A 12,333-nucleotide genomic window follows, 5' to 3' on the forward strand; every position below is an offset into this window, starting at 1 on the left:
AAACATGCATGATTTGACTAGAGCACTTACCACCCCCTAACCATTTCATAGCACATATACCATGAAGTTCTTAACTTATTTGTGGCTCTTGGCATTCAGTCGCTAAGCCACGTCCAACTCTTTGTGACCCCATGGACTGAAGCACACCAGGTTTCCCTGTCCTTCACTATCCCTTGGAGTTTGCTCAAATTCATGTCCATTGAGTCAGTGATGCTATCTAAAAATCATATCTTTTGCAGTCCTCTTCTCCTTTTGCATTCAATCTTTGCCAGCATCTGGGTCTTTTCCAATGAGTGGTTCTTTACATCAAGTGGCTAAAGTACCAGTACTTCAGCATAAGTCCTTCCAATGAACATTCAGGGTTGATTTCCTTTAGGATTAACTGGTTTGATCTCCTTGCAGACCAAGGGACTCACAAAAGTCTTCTCCAACGCCACAATTTGAAAGCATCAGTTCCTCAGTGTTCAGGCTTCTTCATGGTCCAACTCTCACATTCATTCATGACTACTGGAAAAAGCATAGCTTTGACTATACAGACCTTTCTTGGCAAAGTGATGTCTTTGCTTTTTAATACACTGTCTAGGTTTGTCACAGCTTTCCTTCCAAGGAGCAAGTGTCTTTTAATTTCATGGTCACAGTCACCACCTACAGTGATTTTGGAGTCCAAGAAAATAAAATTGTCCACTGTTTCTACTTTTTCCTCGTCTATCTGCCATGAAGTGATAGGACCAGAGGGATTTCCCTGGTGACTTAGTGGTAAAGAATCCACCTGCAATTCAGGAGAGACATGGGTCCATCCCTGAGTCAGGAAGATCCCCTGGATGACCCACTACAGTATTCTTGCCTGGAGAAGCCCATGGACAGAGAAGCCTGTTGGACTACAGTCCATAGGGTCTCAAAGAGTTAGACATGACTGAACCAACTGAGCATGCACAATGAGACCAGATGCCATGATCTTAGTTTTTTGAATGCTGAGTTTTAAGCCAGCTTTTTCACTATCCTCTTTCACCTTCATCAAGAGGTTCTCCAGTTCCCCTTAACTTCCTGCCTTTACAGTGGTATTATCTGCATATCTGAGGCTGTTGATATTTCTCCCAGCAATCTTGATCCCAGTTTTTGATTCATCCAGCTTATCATTTCATATGATATACTCTGCATAGAAGTTATATAAATAGGGTGGCAGTATACAGCCTTGTTGTACTCCTTTCCCATATTAACTTATATCAGGTCTCAAAAAGTTCTCTCTCTCTGCAGTTCTAATAGTAGCAGAGGAATCTCTGATCAGAAGAAACTTACATATGTCTATCATGCAAATAATTTTCATCAGAAATGTGGGTAATTTTTTGAACTTCAATTCTTTAAAATAATAAATTATATTACAGCTATTTTCCCTATTATGATTCATCTTGAATGGATGATCTTAGGGAAATATGCAAGAACAATGGTCCATCTCCATACTCATCTCTTGGTTCTTCCAGTTCTCTAATTTTTTCTCTATATTTTTGTGTTCTTAGTTTCTCCTTATATATTTGATCAAATAAGTTCATAAAGGGTATCAGTTCAAGTAACCAATTTTAATTGTGGTTAACAAAAACTGGGCAGTCCTAGGAAATATAGAGTGGCCATGTGCTGTCATCTGTTCACACATGTTAAATACATTTGGAGATCTAATTCATTTCAAAAGAATCAGTTTCAGAACTTTGGATAATCTCCTGATTTAAATATTTTGCTGTCATTTTAAATAATCAAAATGTAAGTAGTGCTCTCAATGGATGCACCATTAAGTAGAGGATGAACCAAGATCTCAAATGACTGGAATGAAAGCATGAGGGTAATTAATACCCAAGAAATATTACCAACAAACCAACAAATGAATAATGTGCATAGAATATTTAATATATGCTAGGCCCATGTATATATTACACACAGTTGATTTTGAGACAGGAGGTAAGGGGACAAGGAACAACCTTCAAAAGAATTACATAGCCAATGTGGATATGACAAAAACTGATTAGAACCAAACAGGCCCGAAATGGTAGAACACTGGTCTTACCATAAACCTAAGCCTCAGTATGTGATCACTGTAATACACTAGCATGCTCAATGACACTCACACAGGCACCACGACAATTCCAAGTGAAGTGAAGTGGAAGTTGCTCAGTCGTGTCCACCTCTTTGTGACCCCATGGACTATACAGTCCATGGAATTCTTCAGGCCAGAATACTGGAGTGGCTAGCCTTTCCATTCTCCAGGGGATCTTCCCAATCCAGGGACTGAACCCAGATCTCCCACATTGCAGGTGGATTCTTTACCAGCTGAGCCACAAGAGAGGCCCAAGAATACTGGAGTGAGTAGCTTAGGCCTTCTCCAGCAGATCTTCCCAACCCAGGAATAGAACCAGGGTCTCCTGCATTGCAGGCGGATTCTTTATCAACTGACCTATCAGAGCAGGCCAGAAAAGGCCAAAAAGTGGGCAGTGGCCCAAATCCTGGAAATCCCCACCGCTTCTCCAAAATAACTGGAATAATCCTCCCACTTCTCAGCCTATGAAATTAACCAACCCATAAAACTAACTACCCATACTTTAGGGCCACTCTTGCCTTTTGAGAGACTATCTCAAAATCAAAAGGTATTCTGTGTATGAAATATGTATCTCTCTAAAGAAATCCACTTCTTACCTATAAATTTATCTCTCACTGAATTCTTTCTGAGATGAGATACAAAGAACCTGAGCTTCGGTGAGTCTTCACAGTAGGTGAATGATTTTAATTATAAGACAGTGGGTTGAAGCCCCATTCTGAGTTTTGACTGGTTTCAAATCCCATCTGAGGTGCGACTGGGTTTAAGATCAGGTAAGAAATTTCAATTTTATTTAAAAGTCACATTAATTGACATGAATCAGCCATGGATTGTATGACAAAAACCACTACAATATTGTAAAGTTATTACCTCCAACTAATAAAAGTAAATGGAAAAAAAAGTAAAATTCACATTAAAGAAAAATATTATCTACATTTTACAGATTTTAAAGAATAAGGCTCAGAGAAGACATGTAATCTTTTCGTTGTCATGAAATTAGTAATGGGCACAGTTAGGATTTGAACTTAGATCTGCACAGCCTCTCCAAGGAATATTTTAGAGTGTGATGGGGGCACAGATGGCAGAGGTAATGACCACAGAGACATCATCATTGAGATGTGATCTGATAGAAAGTATCAAGAAGTCATGGAAAAGGGTAACCGCAAGAGTGCCATCAGAAAGACTGTTCTGAATCACACTTATCTCAAACCGTGATTAAAATCTTTTATTTTAGTGAAAAAACCATGAGTTCATTTCACTTGTTGAGTAGCTAGCTCAATAGTAAAAGAAATGAGAAAGTTAAGTTCTGGCTAAATTGTACTTTAATTATCAGCCTAAGAAGTTGCTACTATTGTTTTTGATGCAAGGCATACAATGGGAGAATGACAGACTCATAGAGACATCTCTGGACAGTTACTATAAAGGAAGCATGGTAAATGATACTCTGAAGAGAGGGGAGATGGGAGGAGGCAAAAAGAAGAGTTCACAATATTTACGCCAAGAGAAGGTGAGAGTCTAAATTATGGTGATGGCAGAAAGACTGTAAATGAGAGCACAGATATAAGAAAAAGGAACCCACATGGAGTTATTTAGCTGGACTAGGCAATGGATTGAATGGAATGAGCAAAGGAGATAGAGGAAGCAAATACTACTCAAGATTTTTAATCACGTTTTGATTGAGATAAGGGTAATTCAGTGATGTGACATAAGGAAGTAAAAGAAGAGGATCTGGCTGGGGTAGGGAGTGGCAGGGCTAAAGATGATCTGTCAGCTTCTGTAATATCATCCTGTCAATGAAACAACACTAGGCTGTTACAGATGTAAGTATTTTATTAGTATAAATAGACCAACCTTAGGTAGCTAATGTCTGTGTGCTTAGTCACTGTTTTGTCTGACTCTTTGCAACCCCATGGGCTGTAGTCCCCCAGGCTCTTCTATGGGGATTCTCCAGGTGAGAATACTGGAGTGGGTTGCCATGTCTTCCTCCAAGGGATCTTCCCAACCCAGGGATTGAACCCAGGTCTCTCACATTGCAGGTGGATTCTTTACTAGGCCTCTTAAAAGCTGAAATTATTTTATAATAAAAAATACCTACAGAGGCATATACTCCAAGTATATAAGTAATTTATAAGCAAAAATTTTTATTCGGGTTTAAAAGAAATAAAACTAGAAGATCACTGGGAAACTGCTATAAGCCTTTCTGGTCTCACTAGTGTCAAAGATTGTTATTAGGTATTTCTCCTGCAGAACACGTCCTGCTAAGTATATACCTCTCCGAGATAATGTCCAAGAATTTAACTTTTGAAAATGGATAAAGACTAAAGAAGAAAAAGTCCAAGACACCTGAATATCATAAAAGGACAACTTAAATTACCTCAGTTGTTGGGCACAGTGTGGCCACTGAGGCAAACCAGCAGCAGAGGGATATTGGTGAAATGTCCAAAGACAGTTTCTCCCAATGACCCTGTGACTCAGCTATTCCCTGAGCTTTACTGCCAGCGCCATAAATAGATTTTTATAAATGGAGATGCTTAGCTGTAATTCCTTCTGTTTCTGGAAATAGAGGAATGCTACTGGCAGTGAAATTCCATGATGAGGGACAAGAGTAGGTGAGGAGAGACTAAAGAGAAATCCCATCAGGCCATGCCTGGGAAAGGAATTAAAATTACATGTTCATATCATTATCTGCACTGTGCATAGAAAAGAAAGAAAAGCTTATTTGAAATGGGAGATGCATTTTAAAATATATTTATGTTGTTTGAAGGAAATAACTTTGAAGGCCATGTAGCAAAAAAATCACTCCAGAGGCTAAACACTAAATATCAACCTACAGATGAAAAAAAGTAAATTTTTAGTTGAAACCCAAAATGGGGGTTTCCTTTCTTCTCATTAAATAGAATTTAACTGGAGCATTTAATAATGTCTGTAAATCTAAGTCAAGGTCAGCCTTAGAAATATGTGGTACAAATTAAGGAGCTTTGTAAAAACTGTCCTCACATGAAAGTCTTCTATTTGTCTCCCATTGATACAGGAATTCCGTAATTACAGATGTCATCATTTATCTTCACGGAGTCTCTAAAAGATTTCCTTTTGAAATGGGAATTTTCCTGAAGGGTATTCATATTATTACCTTCCTATCAGTCATTCACATTACACAGAGAAAAAGATCCTAAGGAACAGCTAGCTACACGAAGGGAATGAAGTTTAGTAAGGGAAAAGTTTACTGCTTGGAGACAATATTAATTGAAAGGAGGAAGAGTTGAGATTTAAACAAGATGGGGAAAATTCTACAGACTCTGACAAGGACATAGGATTTCATGATCATTTCTTTAATCTCCCCTTGTTTTTTGTTTGTTTGTTTAGTTTTGTCTTTTCTGGAATCTTCTCGGATTCTTTTCCACAACAAAACTTTCTTCTTTGGGATTTCATATACTTGAGAAATGAGGTTCTAAAGCATAAATTTTCTCTAGTTCATCGTGTACTACAATAAATCCTGTTTGCATTTGCTAAGATTCTTCACCTCAGGTAACTACTGGGGAAAAGGTAACACCTTGAGGAAGTTACAGAACGTAAGAGCTCTATTAGTTATATCAGTAGCCTTATCTTCATTGGAATATGACTGGGGCTGGGCCACATAGTATTTTAAGATTGAGAATCAGTCTTGCCCAGAACTTCAACTGATCTAGATAAACTTCAAGCACCCATTTCTCAACTTTGTACAAATAACCCATCACCTTCGACACTTTCCATGACAATAGCTCATTGTCAACAGTAGAATCAAGAAGAAATTCCAGACCACAAATGGAACTAACTTCACATTTAGACACTTCCTGCTGTCTTCTACTTTGTATAAAATAAATGAGAAACGGAATCTACATTCTTGGAATTAAAATGATTGCAAACTTTTTTACACAAAATTGTTCTCATTCTTTTTTCTAGCTTGTAAAATGCATTTTAAAGGAATTTAAAGTTTCTTGGTCTGCTTTTCACTTCAAGTAAAAATTAGGGCACCCTGACTAGTACTGGCGATGTGGAATTTGGGAGTTGGACATAATTCCAGTGCTTTCTGGGCTTAGTTCACTACGGTCTTATAAAACAATTAAAAAGCATTCCTGCTGTTTCAGGCCAGTAGGTCTGAAGCCTTCAACAAGCTCCCATCATTTGGCACAGGTCTACTTTCTGCTCCCTGATCAACTCCTTTGAAAAGACAAGCCTGAACCATGGACTCACACTAGAGAAAAAATGGTCACCACGGCCAATCCTCACTGCCTTTTAGCTTTCCTTACTTTCCTACTTTCAGGGGACTTGAAGAGAACTAATTTTCAGATGAAAAAAGATATAAATACATCTGGAAAGTTTATAAATTGGAAGTTCTGGTAATGAGAGTATCATTATCTATCTAATTTCTGGGCTTAGCCAAACAAAGGTGGGATTGAAATAGAAGGTTCTGGAAGCTCCACAGTGTACTGGTATCTGCCCCTCATTCCAATCTGCAATCTTTTCAACCAAACCCTCCTGTTTCAGACCCCAGATTGAGAAATTTTTGTAAGTTATAGGTTATTAGCTCCATCCAGTGATAGTCTATACACACACACACAGTTTCTGGCATTGAACAGAAAGTCACATTAGGGTTTTCCAGAACAAAGATCAAAGGAGGGAGGAGGACAATTAAGACAGACAATAGTGGGGACTTCCCTGGCAGTCCAGAGATTAAGACTGCACTCCCACTGCAAGGGATGTGGTTTTGATCCTTGGTCAGGGAACTAAGATACCCATATGTAGTACAGTGTGGCCAAAAAATAAATGAATGAATGAATAAACAGACTGCTATTTTTTTAAGTAGATGATAGATAAAGAAGGGAAATTTCACAGGCAAAGTGAGACTTTCAGTTTCACCTCTGTCCGTCATAGTTTCTCTGTCAATAAACGTTGTCTACACGTAGTGGTATGCTGAATCAGTGGTACACTGGATCCGGTTCCAACCTGCTTCTAAGCGACATGTATGTATGCACCTGTTCCTAATTTCTAATTCTCTTATGTCACACTTATAGTTTGGAATAAGGCATGGTGGAAGTATTCATAACATGGACATCAACAAATGCTTCAAATAAGGCCGCTTTATTTTTGGACATCCAAATTATCAGCACACTGCAAATTATGATTTATATCAGAGAAAAAGAAATGCAAAAGAAGTCCTATCCAACACATATACAGAGCTCTCCCTGAAAAACAGGTCTGGCGAATACTATTTTTCTAATTTCCAGCAATGTCTCAGTGTGCCTTATTTCCCAATTCCTTGATTAAAGCAGGATCACCATTACCTGAAATTTCATGAATCAGAAACTCTGGGTTAGAAAGTAACAGGGGATTTGGATGCTTGCTAAAGTTTGAGAACCTCAAGCTTGTACATTACATATAGAGAGAGCTCTTAATCTAGTGGTGTGTGTGTGTGTGTGTGTGTGTGTGTGTGTGTGTGTGTCCGTGTTGAGGGAATCTGCCTGCAATGCAGGAGACCTGCGTTCAATCCCTGGACTACAATCTGTGGGGTAGCAAAGAGTTGGACATCACTGAACAACGGAACACACACACACACACACACAGAACGGACATAAGCAGATATCAAGGTTTATTTGTGGTTTAAGAAATAAACACTACTGGGGAAAAGGTAGAGGATATAAGACAGGTCAAGAGTAGTTCAACTTCTTTGAAAGGCAGAAGATGGAATCCAAAATATAGGTAATGAAATTCACCATGGACAACAAACAAGGGCACACTTTTCACCAAGACATTAAGTCTTACCCTTTAAAGACTAGCCCCACTCTTAGCCCCACCCATCTTCTTAAGGACAGGATGCCTACACTGTCATCTTTTTAAAGTAAAATAGATTTTTTTATAAGCAGATGCAAATCTATTCAGATCTATGAACAACTGGTCTGTTGAATACTCAGATAACACAAAATGTTGGTTGGATTTGCATGAAAACTAAATGAAAGTTTCTTGTCATAATCATTACTAAGCAAATTAATTTGATGAGTTGTCTCTTTGATATATGAAGTGGAACAAAATATCTAATGGGCAAATATGAACATAGAACAAGAGTTATCATTTACTGAATACTTACTGTGATACAGGCATATCATATGTATTATTTTGTTTCTTCATAATATTTGTACAAGGCAGGTGTTATTAGTTATGTTTTCTAAATTGACTAAGTAAAGTTCAGAGATATCTAAATTAATCAATTGCCCATGACTGTGTCACAAATATACCTTAATGTAAGGAATGCTAAAGTTTACATATTCCACTTACTTGTTTTTATTGATATTATTGGCAGAATTGGAATCCTTAGGAGATGCCTCAAAGTAAAGTCTTTGATAAGTTTATAGAATAGAGACAATATAGGAAAACTCACATAAGTGAGACTTACACACAATAATTTTCAATGGAAATAATTACAAAAACCTTGATCCTTCAGAGGATATTACAAAGAGTAACAGTGAATCATATTTAATGAAAATGGCTTCATATTCACATGAATATGTGAATATTCAGGACCAAAAAATTATATAGAAATTAATATCTTACTAGAATTTTTATAAACTTTTAGTTTGAGGACCAGCATTTAGCAGTGAAAAATTGGCAGAGATTTTCACAAGGCTTTATTCCAAAATAAACCCCTTAATATATTATAACACAAGTTAGACTTCTCAAAACCTCCTCAAGTAAAATATCTTCAGCAATCTCAAGTTTAATTGCTTGGCTTTGTTCTTTTGCTTCCTACTGGGTTTTCATGAAATTATAAGGAAGAATTATTAACAATCACAAGACACAATAAAGCCACTGTTTCAGTTACCTGAAACAGTGTGACATCAACTATAATAAACACATAGAATTACCCTTGCTTTTCCCATCGTGATATATGGTTTACAGTGGAGAAACACCAGAATGACCAGATCACACATCTTCTCTGGATCACAGCTCTGCCTACCATCCAGGAAGCATATTTCCCCCTCCCTTTGAGGAAGTTGATTTTTTTTTTAAATTGAAGTATAGTTGACTTACAATGTTGTGTTAATTTCTGCTATACAACAAATTGATTCAATTACACACACACACACATATATACACATTCCTTTTTAAATATTCTTTTCCATTATGATTTATAATAGGGTATTGAATACAGTTCTCTGAGATATACAGTAGGACCTTGTTCTCTATCCTTTCTACATATAAAATCTTTCAGCTGCTAACTCCAACCTCCCACTCTGTCCCTCCTCCAACTGCCTCCCCATCAGCAACCGCCAGTCTGCTCTCTATGTAGGAAGCTGATTTTCTATACTTTAAACATACTTGGCTTTAAAGGAATTATATCTTAGTCTAGAGACTGTGATCTTGCCACTGTGAATACTCTCCATTCAGTATACTAGAACTAGGTAGAACCACCCCGTTGTATTAGTATTAAAAATGCATAATTTTTAAATGTGTTATTTTTATCTAGGTAGACTATAATGCATAGAAAGTAGACAGCTTTTTCATCTAATGTGATTTATCTTTTACAAAGTGAATTAAAAATCTAAATTATTACAAAATAGTCACTTAGTCTTTCCCCTGTTACTGGGCTGCAGCCTCCAGCAGTTTTCCTTTGTTTAAGATATTTCCTCTAATTAATCGGGCTTCCCAGGTGGCGCAGTGGTAAAGAACTTGCTTGCCAGTGCAGGAGATCCAAGAGACGTGGGATTGATTCCTAGGTTGGGAGGATGCCCTGCAAGAGAGCATGGCAATCCACTCCAGTATTCTTGCCTGGAGAATCCCATGGGCAGAGGAGTCTGGTGGGCTACATGCCATAGGTTTGCAAAGAGTTGGACACAATTTAAGCAACTTCGCAGCAGCAGCAGCCTAATCAATTATCTGTATGTGAGGAAAAGAAAATTTTGCTTAGAATTATTACATTTAGTATTTATCACTAGATTTGATATTTCAATCCTATAATCTTCTGGCATAGTTTTCTAAGATAACATTATGTGCTAAGTTTTTTCTAAGCACTTCAAGTGGATATTGCAAAAGGAATATTCTTTTTAATATGGTTTTCCCCTTCCATCTGAAAGGAGAGTGTTCCTATCAAACCTGTCATAAGCCAAAATGATGTGAACTGAAGAGTATCACCACTTCCTGAAAATTTTCATTAGGCTACTTCTCCTCTGCAAAATAGTACCAGGGTTTTTTGGTAAAAGTAAAAATACTATGTGCCCCACCCAAGCATTCCCCTAAGGACTAGCCATGCCCTAAACAGCTCCTCCAAAATAGCTCCTGCCCTGTTCAGCTGGCAGACTGCCACAGCAGGCGCTGGTAACCCTCCAAATTTGTTCTTGCCCACCTCACCAAGTGGGTCACCACGCCTGGCAGCAGTGCTCCTCCGAAGTGGCTCCCACTCTGGGGGCCCTGCCCTGCATACCAGCACACCAAAAATAGTAATGACCAGCCCTCACAGTCACGCTGGGGGCCATTCCCAAAGAGAAGCATGCCCACATCAACCATAACCAAGCTGCCACAGGCCCGCTGGGCCAGGGGCCAACCCAACCTACCAGTGTGCCCACAGAATTTGCAGCCCAACTAAAATAGGCAAGAACACACAGTCCACCCAGGGAATACCCCTGGAGCACCTGCCTCTGGTCACCAGTGCAGCGTACCACTGGACCACACAGCAGTCTTCTACATGAGGCCACTCTTTCTAGACTGACAGACGTAGCTGATACATGTAATACACAGAAACAAACACAGAGGGTTAGGCAAAATGAAGAGACAAAATAATACCTTCCAAATAAAAGACCAAGATAAAGTATCAGAAAAAAACTAAATTAAAGGGAGATAGCAATTTATCAGAAAAAGAGTTCAAAGAATAATGCTCACTGAACTTAAGGGAAGAATGAATGAACTCAATAAGAAATGTAAAAAAGAGACAGAAATATTTTAAAGAAACCAACCAGAGCAGAAGAATACATTCAAAAAAAGTGAAAAATACACTAAAGGGAATTAACAGTAGATTAGAAGATGCACAACAGATCAACAATCTGGAATACAGGGTAGTGGAAATCACCCAAGCAGAGCAGCAAAAAGAAAAAAAAAGAACTTAAAAACTGAAGAAACTGTAAGGGACATCTGTGACAGCATCAAGAATACTAACATTCATAGTATTCTTATTACAGGGGTTCTAGAAGGAGATGAAAGAAAGAAAGGGACAGAAAACCTATTTGAAGACAAAAATGGCTGAAAACTTCCCTGATCTGGCAAAAAACATATCCATCCAAGTCTAGAAAGCACAGAGTCCAAAACAAGATAAACCCAAAGAGACCCACAACAAGATACACTGTAATTAAAATGACAAAAGCTAAAGATAAGAAAGGATCATAAAGCAACAAGGGAACAACCAGTTAATACTATCAGTATATTTTTAGCAGAAACTTCACAGGCTAGAATGAACACTAATATTACAGCCAAGAATGCCCACTTAGAAAGGATGACTCATCCAGAGTTGACAGACAGATAAAGAATTTCACAGACACGTTCATCTTCACTAAACTGGGCTTCCCAGGTGACACTACTGGTAAAGAACCCACCCGTCAATGCAGGAGATGTAAAAGACCTGGGTTCGATCCCTGAGTAGGGAAGATCCCCTGGAGGAGGGCATGGCAACCCACTCCACTCTCTTTGCCTGAGAATCCCAAGGACACGAAGCTTGGCTGACTAGGGTCCATAGCGTAGCACAGATTCAGACATAACTGAAGCAACTTAACATGCACGCATGCACACCGCTAAACTAACCTTACTAGAATGTTAAAGGGCTGATGCTGGGAGGGGTTGGGGGCAGGAGGAGAAGGGGACGGCAGAGGATGAGATGGCTGATGGCATCACCGACTCGATGGGCATGAGTTTGAGTAAACTCCGGGAGCTGGTGATGGACAGGGAGGCCTGGCGTGCTGCAATTCATGGGGTCGCAAAGAGTCGGACACGACTGAGTGACTGAACTGACTGACTTAAAAGAAAAACAAAAGCCTTAAACTACAAATAAGAAAATTATAAATGAAAAAAAATCTCACTACTGAAGGTAGACATAGAGCAAAGGTAGTAGACCCTCTAGACAAATTCACTAGTTTCATCTTTATCCTTCATGCTATCTTTATATCTAAAATAAGTAGTTGTGGTACACAAAATAAGATATAATATATGTCAAAACATAAAATATGGTGGCGGTGGGA

The sequence above is a fragment of the Muntiacus reevesi genome, chromosome 14 (genome assembly GCF_963930625.1).
Source record: "Muntiacus reevesi chromosome 14, mMunRee1.1, whole genome shotgun sequence".
Taxonomy (NCBI): domain Eukaryota; kingdom Metazoa; phylum Chordata; class Mammalia; order Artiodactyla; family Cervidae; genus Muntiacus; species Muntiacus reevesi.